The 8,501-nt window shown below is 42.8% G+C and overlaps 1 protein-coding gene across 1 annotated transcript in view; it reads right to left on the bottom strand.

The window, feature by feature from the left end:
- The window catches only part of PLD5 (phospholipase D family member 5), a 423,368-nt gene that overhangs the window by 101,873 nt on the left and 312,994 nt on the right, over positions 1–8,501 (bottom strand). The window lies entirely within an intron of this gene.

The raw sequence follows: 8,501 nt of genomic DNA, 5'->3' as shown, positions 1-8,501 counted from the left end.
ACCCTACACCCCTGTGGCTTCTTGATGACTATCGTGGAGCCAGCATCTGTCAGCACAAACTCAGAGTGATTATCCAGAAATAGGTGCTTGGCAACAATCCCAATTCATTACCCAAGTCCTAGCCCAGAGTGTGGAGGAAAAGGGATACCATCAATTTCTTGGCAGTTATCCCATGATGGATCATTCAAATATTTTTAATAAAATATCAATTCAATTTTAATATATTGGTTGCTTGTATACTATGGGCTATAGACACTATTCTGAATTCTGTAAGGAATGAATATATATATACACACACACATACACACACATATATATATATATATATATATATATATATTTTTTTTTTTTTTTTTTTTTTTTTTGAGACGGAGTCTCAGTCTGTCACCCAGGCTGGAGTGCAGTGGTACGATCTCAGCTCACTGCAACCTCCACCTCCCGGGTTCAAGCAATTCTCCTGCCTCAGCCTCCCGAGTAGCCGGGATTACAAGTGTCTGCCACCACGCCCGGCTGGTTTTTGTATTTTTAGTAGAGACAGGGTTTCACCACGTTGGCCAGGCTGGTCTTGAACTCCTGACCTCAAGTGATCCACCCACCTTGGCTTCCCATAAGTGCTGGGATTACAGGCGTGAGCCACCATGCCTGACCTGGCCTGTAAGGAGTATCTTTTAAAAAAAGATTCTATGAAAAAAGATAGTCATGGCCTTCCCAAAAAATGTTGAGGAATGAAAAACTACGCAATTAAAACAAAGAGCAAAATAGAGGTAAATGAGAAAGATACTGTATTTCAAGAATTTTCAAGAGAAGAATACTAGTGTTGACAAGCTATTAGTCTCTTCTATATTTTCACATTCAATTTAATGTAACCTTCACAAAAGCCCCATAAGATAGTATAGTACAATCAACACTTTGCAGATGAAGAAACTGAGGTTTTCAGAGAATGCAGTTTAGTCATGGACACAAAGGAATTTGAACTCATGGTTTTCTAACTCTAAGATCTATCCTATTTCCACATATACCTGAGGTAAATAAGCAAACATCTCATCCACTTATTAAAATGATGGCTTTAAGGAGGAGGTAACATTCATCGTGAGATAGGTAGCTTCTTAAATTTTCAATTTTTCACCGATAAAAAAGTAATACATGCATATTATCCTAGCATCAGAGGAGATTAAAATCAAATCTGAAATTAATCTTACAGGCATATCCACTATGGCAAACTCTGTCCATTGGTTGATCCAGCATCTGGCCACAACCCCTTCTCTCCAGCCAGAGATGGCCAGGTGGCAGCCAGTGAGATGTAAGAGAAGTGCCTAGAGGACCCTTCCATTCCTAAATGGAGACAAAGTCTTAGCAGGAAAAATTGCTGTGCCCTCTCCCTTTTATACTATTGTCCTTCTCACTGCTTGCTACCTGGAACACGGATAAGAGACCTATAGGTTTTCAGCCACCTTTTGACCATGAGGCAACCAACATGAGGATAAAGGCAGAAAGACCCAAGGTCCTTGGTCGTTTCCTTGAGTCATCATAGCAGCCCTGAGCTGTTTACCCATGGACTTCCTGTTGCATAAAACAAGCAAACTGATATATTTAAGCCAGTGTTCATTTTTGTTGTGGGCACCTGTGCATATTCATAACTGATATATGCACTATGAATATGCATATATTAATATACAAATATATATACAAAAATCTATATGCAGATAGAATCTTGCAACTTGCTTTTTTCATTAAATATTTCTGGAAGGCGTATTTAATGCCTGCATCACGTTTCATGAAGTACACGTAGAATAATTTTACCGTTCTATTGTTAGATTCATAGGCTGTTCCCTTTTCTTTTTAGCCATTATAAATAAATCTGCAGACATACGCCACTGTTTAAATCTCTGAGCATGTAATGGGTAGAAATGTCACCAGGCTGTATGAGAGCGGAAAGCATTCCATGTATGTGAGTATGGGCAAAGACGTAAGAGGTGAAATATGAATCTTGCCCAGAAAATAGGTAGAAATGTTTTTTTGCTGGTGTATGGGGCCATAAAAGTTACCGTTAGAAATACAGATAGGAGTGAAACTGAGAAGAACTTTGAATGTCAGGCTGAAGAGAGTCACTAGAGGTTTCTGAGTGCTGGAGGGGTATGAGAAATTGAGGAACATGAATCTTTGTGTGGAGTTCATGATTAATGACAAGGAGGGTCTAGAAGCAGACAGACATCACTAGGGGTGAATCAGTCCCAGGGCAGAGCACTGGAGGCACTCCCTAGGACACATATAAGTGGAAGGAGGATTAAATTATGGGATGCAAAGTGAGGACTAAATACTCATCAGTTAGAAATCAACTGGCTCACAGAGTGGGAAGAGGGGGGGAGGGAGAGAGAAGTTAAAGATGGCTACACTTTTGAGATGAAGTGGCTGAAGAACAAAGAGTCAACTCACATCAATCATTAATTAGGGAAGAAGCTCTGAGGACAGGGGAAAGGGAGAAATTGCAGCCATGTTGTTTTTAAGACAGAGATAAGGCTTCCCCATGGTGTGTGCAGAAGGTAGAAGTTTGTGTTTGCAAATCAAATATCGAGTTGGGAAAAAACTTGGGCACAGAGACACTTAATACATATGACATCACTGGCACAGAGATAAGATTTGCAGTGGAGGCATTGGTGTGATGGTTCAAGTAAAATCGAAAGGAAAGAGAAGACTGAAACAGAACCTAGAAAGCAGCTGCAGCTAGGAGGACTCCTGTACATTGCTGGCCACAGCTGGGTGGTCCCAGAGGATGATGACTGATGGAAACCTGCAGAATGCAATCGCTTAAAGGCAACTATGGTTCACAGTGTAAATAGTATTTCGCTATTTTGAGAACTTGTTTGGAGTTTCTAGTAGGGGAGTGCAGCTACTCATACACCCTTGAATGAAGAACAGTCCTTCTCTATTGCAGAAGGTCGTCCTCTTCAATCGAGTGTGCATGAGCTATCTTGATATGCTGTTGTAGAAGTACATCATAATTCACACAGATTGAAGGTGCCAATTTCGATTATGAAAAGTTGCAAACTAACGACTCTTTTGCAACTCTCAAGCACATGGAAACTGGTTGTAGAGTGTTTCCAAATGGACATCTTGGCTAGGGAACTAGAATTACAAGTTTTAAACAACCAACGAAAAAGAGATACTGGTTAGATTGTCAAATGAAAGAGAAGTGTCCTTTAACATCAAAAGCATTAATCTGCAACAGTGAAAAGAGAAGGGAGCATCACTGGTTTGACATAGTCTGTGGTAAGCAGGTAGCAAAGGGCAAAGGACAGAGCATGTGGCTTTAGAATTTTAGGGCTCTGGGCCAGGCACGGTGGCTCATGCCTGTAATCCCAGCACTTTGGGAGGCCAAGGCAGGTGAATCACAGGGTCAGGAGTTCCAGACCAGCTTGGCCAACATGGTGAAACCTCATCTCTACTAAAAATACAAAAAATTAGCTGGGCATAGTGGTGGGCACCTGTAATCCCAGTTACTCGGGAGGCTGAGGCAGGAGAATTGCTTGAACCCAGTAGGTGGAGGTTGCAGTGAGATGAGATCATGCCACTGCACTCCAGCCTGGGTGACAGAGTGAGACTCCATCTCAAAAAAAAAAAAAAAAAAAAAGAAATAAAAAAAAAGGGATTTTAGAGCTCTGTCCAGGCTGGGCTGGGGTGTTCATCTGTCAGTCAGCAAGTATTTATTGAAAATCTTCCATGCATCACTGTTCTAGATACATGGGGCTGTACTATTGAACAAGAAAGAGAAAGTCACTGTCTTCAAGGAATTTTCTGGAAGAGAAAGACAAGCGATAAACAACTGCACCAGCTAACCTCAGGCACAGACACACACTGAGAGGATAAAATTAGGTAATGTGGCAGAGAGTGACCGGGTGGACAAGCTGGGGGGAGGTCAGTGCAGACTGCTCTGAGGGGGCGGCACTGAGCACAGGCTAAATGATGGAACATATGGGAGAAGAACTATGCCAGCAGGAGGAATGGCCAATGCCAGGCCCCAAAAAGGGGGACAAGCTTGGCATGTTCAAGGACCAGAAAGAAGGTCAGTGCCTCAGGAACACAGTGAATGAGGGGGAACATGGAGGAGGCTGAGGTCAAAGAGACAGCTCGAGAGCAGAGCTGCAGGAATGGAGTAGCTGGGACTGCAGGCACCCACCACCACGCCTGGCTAATTTTTTGTATTTTTAGTAGAGAAAGGGTTTCACCATGTTAGCCAGGATGGTCTCCATCTCCTGACCTCGTGATCTTCCCGCCTCAGCCTCCCAAAGTGCTGGGATGACAGGCATGAGCCACTGCGCCCGGCCCATCACAGGACTCTTTATGGACGAGGCACTCTTCAAGGATGTGACCATGATGTATTGTTCATGCTAGTAGGAAGCAGAGTCCTCCACATCACAAACACTCATTCAACAGACAGACACTCAATGGAAACTGCCAGTTATTTATTTAAACAATTAAGGACCGGTGCAGTGGCTCACAGCTGTAATCCCAGCACTTTGGGTGGCCAAGGTGGGAGAATCGCTTGAGCCCAGGAGTTGGAAATCAGGCTGGGCAACATGGTGAAACCCTGTCTCTTAAAAAAAAAAATTAAAAAAAAAAAACCCCAGAAAAAAACCCACACAAGATGTCTATTTATGTCTATTGTTACAGAATCCAGAGGAAGCTTTAGTCCAAGGAAGTTAAACATCAATTGTGTTAGTAGCTTAGAAATAAGACAATCATGCACTGTGTTCTCTGTTGGATTTTCAGGGGTTAATCAGAGGCAGCTCTGAGAAATGCTTTGGATCTGGTTTCGCTTGTAATCTGTGATCTGCCAGAGGAGATGAAAAGGGGACAAGTGACATAACCAATGAGGAAATACAGGGACAACACGTTGGTATAGAATGTACCAGCAATAATGAAATTAACACCCAAAATGCAAGAGGAGGCACCTTCTGAAAGGCTTTAATCAGTCATGGATCCCTGGAAAATCCCCAAGCCCAAATAAACTACAGAATTTTAGTTTTTTTTTCTTTGAGGATCTGTAAACATTCAACGTACCTGCTTTTTCCAGTTAGGAGTAGGAAAATAAAATGTAGTTTTAGAAACTACATTATGTTATTTAGAAACTATAGTTTTGAGAAAGTTGAGAGTGTATCTAGAAGGTATTTAAAAGAAGGAACGAGGGCCAGGCACAGCAGCTCACACCTGTAATCCCAGCATTTTGGAAGGCAGAGGCGGCGGATCATTTGAGGTCAGGAGTTTGAGACCAGCCTGGCCAACATGGTGAAACCCCATCTCTACTATAAATACAAAAATTAGCCAGGTGTGTCGATGCATGCCTGTAATCCCAGCTACTCAGGAGGCTGAGGCAGGAGAATCACTTGAACCCAGGAGGTGGATGTTGCAGTGAGCCAACATTGCGCCACTGCACTCCAGCCTGGGTGATGGAGTGAGATGCTGTCTCAAAAAAAAAAAAAAAAAAAAAAAAAAAAAAGGGAAAGAGGAAAAACATCTGCAGAAAAAGGAACAAATCCAGATATGAGTAGAAGGAAAAGAAGAGAGAAAAGGTGGAGGGCAGATTAGGACAGAAAGAATGCTAGACATAAGAATGTAACCCAAATCAACAGACAGGAGAAAATGCAGACAGGATTTCACAAAAGAAGAGGGAGAAAGAGTAACTGAGAGGAAAACAGAGGTGCAGAGTGAGTGAGGAGGGAAGGAGGGGGTACGGACTGGGGCAAAATAGGAGGAGGGTGGTTGTGGGGTCGTGGGTGATAGAGCCAGTGGTGAAAGAAAGCAGAAAGAGTGAGAGAGAAAAGAAAGACTCATTCTCTCCAGCACCTTCCTAGAAACAACTGACTGGCTTGGGTACTGCCAGGCAGGCAGACAGCAGGTGCATAACCAGTATGGCTGTGTCCAGTCAGGCAGTTGTCTACCTCCGTGAATGAGCCTCAGCTTTATAAGCTAACACAGGTCTCACTTCTGAGCTTCAAGCCTGTACATTTAACCGCCTAGTTGACGTTGCCTCTTAAATTTCTTGTAGGTATCCTTCTAATTAAAATATCTGACCCTGTCCCCATCAGCCACTTTCCTCATTTGGGACATCACCAACCATCCTGCAATGCTGCCCATGTTTCTGTTTCTCTGGCCCAAGAATGGAGTTTCAGTAGGTCCTTCGGATGCTGCCTCAAAGGTAGGTTGCAAACCCCTCCTCTTTCCTCACGTCCACTTGTCACCATGCTGGCGAGAGTCTCCTTTCCGGTCACGCCTCATTCCCATTCTTGTCCCCTTCTTCATGTAGAGGCCAGAGTGATCTTACCTGTGCTTAGATATTTCTTAACTCTAATTTAAACCCTTCATTGCACTTCCAATAAAAGCTCCAAGAAGAATGGCTTCAGGGAGAAAAATAAAACAAATCCCTGCTGTGTCTTATCACAGCATGTTTGGGGGAAAAAAACATTTTCCTCCAGAGCACTTTACCTCAAAAAAGTAGGAAAAGATTCCTAAGAAACTAGGCAAATGAGAAAGGATGGTAGTTTTAACTCTACAGCATGTAACACAGACAGGACAGCTGGTGGAAGAGAAAACGTGATTAGGTGGGTTTCCTCAAGTACTGAAGATGTTGAAGTTCTAGAGCAGAAAGAAGGGGATGAGATGCAGGCCACACAATTGCAAGGAGGTAAAATAATTTAGAAGAGGGAATGCTTGGCGTCTCTTCCTGCCCCTTTGGCCTACTGTATTGGTCCTAGTAACATTGGTCTTTTCTGAGGTAAGTCAAGCTGGAAAAGTTCTCTAGGCCTTCTGCAAGCCACTTCTTCTTCTTGGAATTCTCTCTCTGCCCCCGACCCCCAATACCCCTCCTCGCTCATAACTGAGACTTTCCATCTTTTGGGTCTTAGTACCATGTCCTCAGAGAGATCTCCAACCACTGAAGTTGAAATTGATTCCTACCTCCTTTATCACGACACCCTGTTTATTCTATTCTATGTAGTCCATCTATCACTGGACTTATTTTATTTCCTTATTTTTCTTATAGTCTGACTCTCCCTTCAAACTGAATGTTCACTGAAGGCAGAAGCTATATTTTATTGTTGTTCTAGTTTGATCTCCAATGTCTGGTATGATATAGATGAAATGAGTGAGTAAGTCACTGAAGATAACAGAGAGAAAAGTAAAAATAATTTTTCACTGCTTCTCTTTTCTGGAAATTCTCATAAAATATCACATTATTTAGGGAGAGACTTCTTTTTGGCTAGGTGCTTAGCGTGGTGAGAGAAAAGATGAAGATTTAGGGTGGCTTCAGAGAGTGCAATAAAGTCCCATGGAGGAGGGTGGCCATGCACAGAGCAACCTCTCCACGGAGGGGTTCCCCTTGCCAAGGGCACACAGCAGGGGGCTGCTACTTCACAGTTTAACTACTTCTGGCATTGAGACAAAAGGAGGCATTTGTCTTGGTCATTCCTTGTAGACCATGTTTGATCATCAGAACAAGAGGTCATTATTCTCAGGGCCATTCATTAGGGTGTGTGAAGAATATCAGGTTCACTCTCCGTAGACTGGAGCAGTTGCCTTGGTTTAGCCACATCTTAGCACATGTCCTTGGGCTGTCCATTCAGTGTTGCTGGATCTCAGCCTCAAATCTGTGACCCCAGGAGTCATAATGGCCCCTGTTTCCTTCAAGGGCTATGGGAGGATCAGATAAATTGATGCAAAAGTAAATGTTTTATAAACTAAGTGGAGACAACTGACAGGCATGATTCCCCTTCCAAAGTCTTCATTGTCAGGATATATGCCGTAAAACTATTTCACCTACATTTTATCTTCCAACGGGCTAACAAGCTGTGGAGTTACTTAGAAAAAACAAAACACATCTCTTGAATATTTAACCAAAAATAGCTCCTTGACCCATCTGTGGTGAGTTCTGGCCTTGGGGATATAAGGCCACTGTCCCCATGGGCAATCTAGGTATGGCAGAAGCAGGGGGAAACGCAAGCTTCCCTACCTGCCTGGTGTCACCAACCCAAGGGGTTGCCCTGGCAATGCCTCATCCCAGACATTAGGGTTCTCACATTTCTGTTTTCTGATGTGATGGGCATCAGATACTCCCAAGTTTTTAGGTATATATTGTCATTATTTTGCTAGGGCCTATAAGTATGTGTGTTCTAGGGAACACTTCTACACTGCTGGTGGGAATGTAAACTAGTACAACCACTATGGAAAACAGTGTGGAGATTCCTTAAAGAACTAAAATTAGAACTGCCATTGGATCCAGCAATCCCACTACCGGGTATCTACCCAGAGGAAAAGAAGTCATTATACGAAAAAGATACTTGCACATGCATGTTTATAGCAGCACTGTTCACAATTGCAAAATCATGGAACCAACCCAAATGCCCATCAATCAATGAGAGAATAAAGAAACTGTGAAATATCTATCTATCTATCTATCTATCTATCTATCTATCTATCTATCTATCTATCTATCTATCTATGACGGCATA

This window comes from Macaca mulatta, chromosome 1, assembly GCF_049350105.2.
Source record: "Macaca mulatta isolate MMU2019108-1 chromosome 1, T2T-MMU8v2.0, whole genome shotgun sequence".
Lineage (NCBI taxonomy): Eukaryota > Metazoa > Chordata > Mammalia > Primates > Cercopithecidae > Macaca > Macaca mulatta.
The sequence above is the reverse complement of the archived record's forward strand: the minus strand, read 5'-3'. Positions and strand labels throughout refer to the sequence as shown.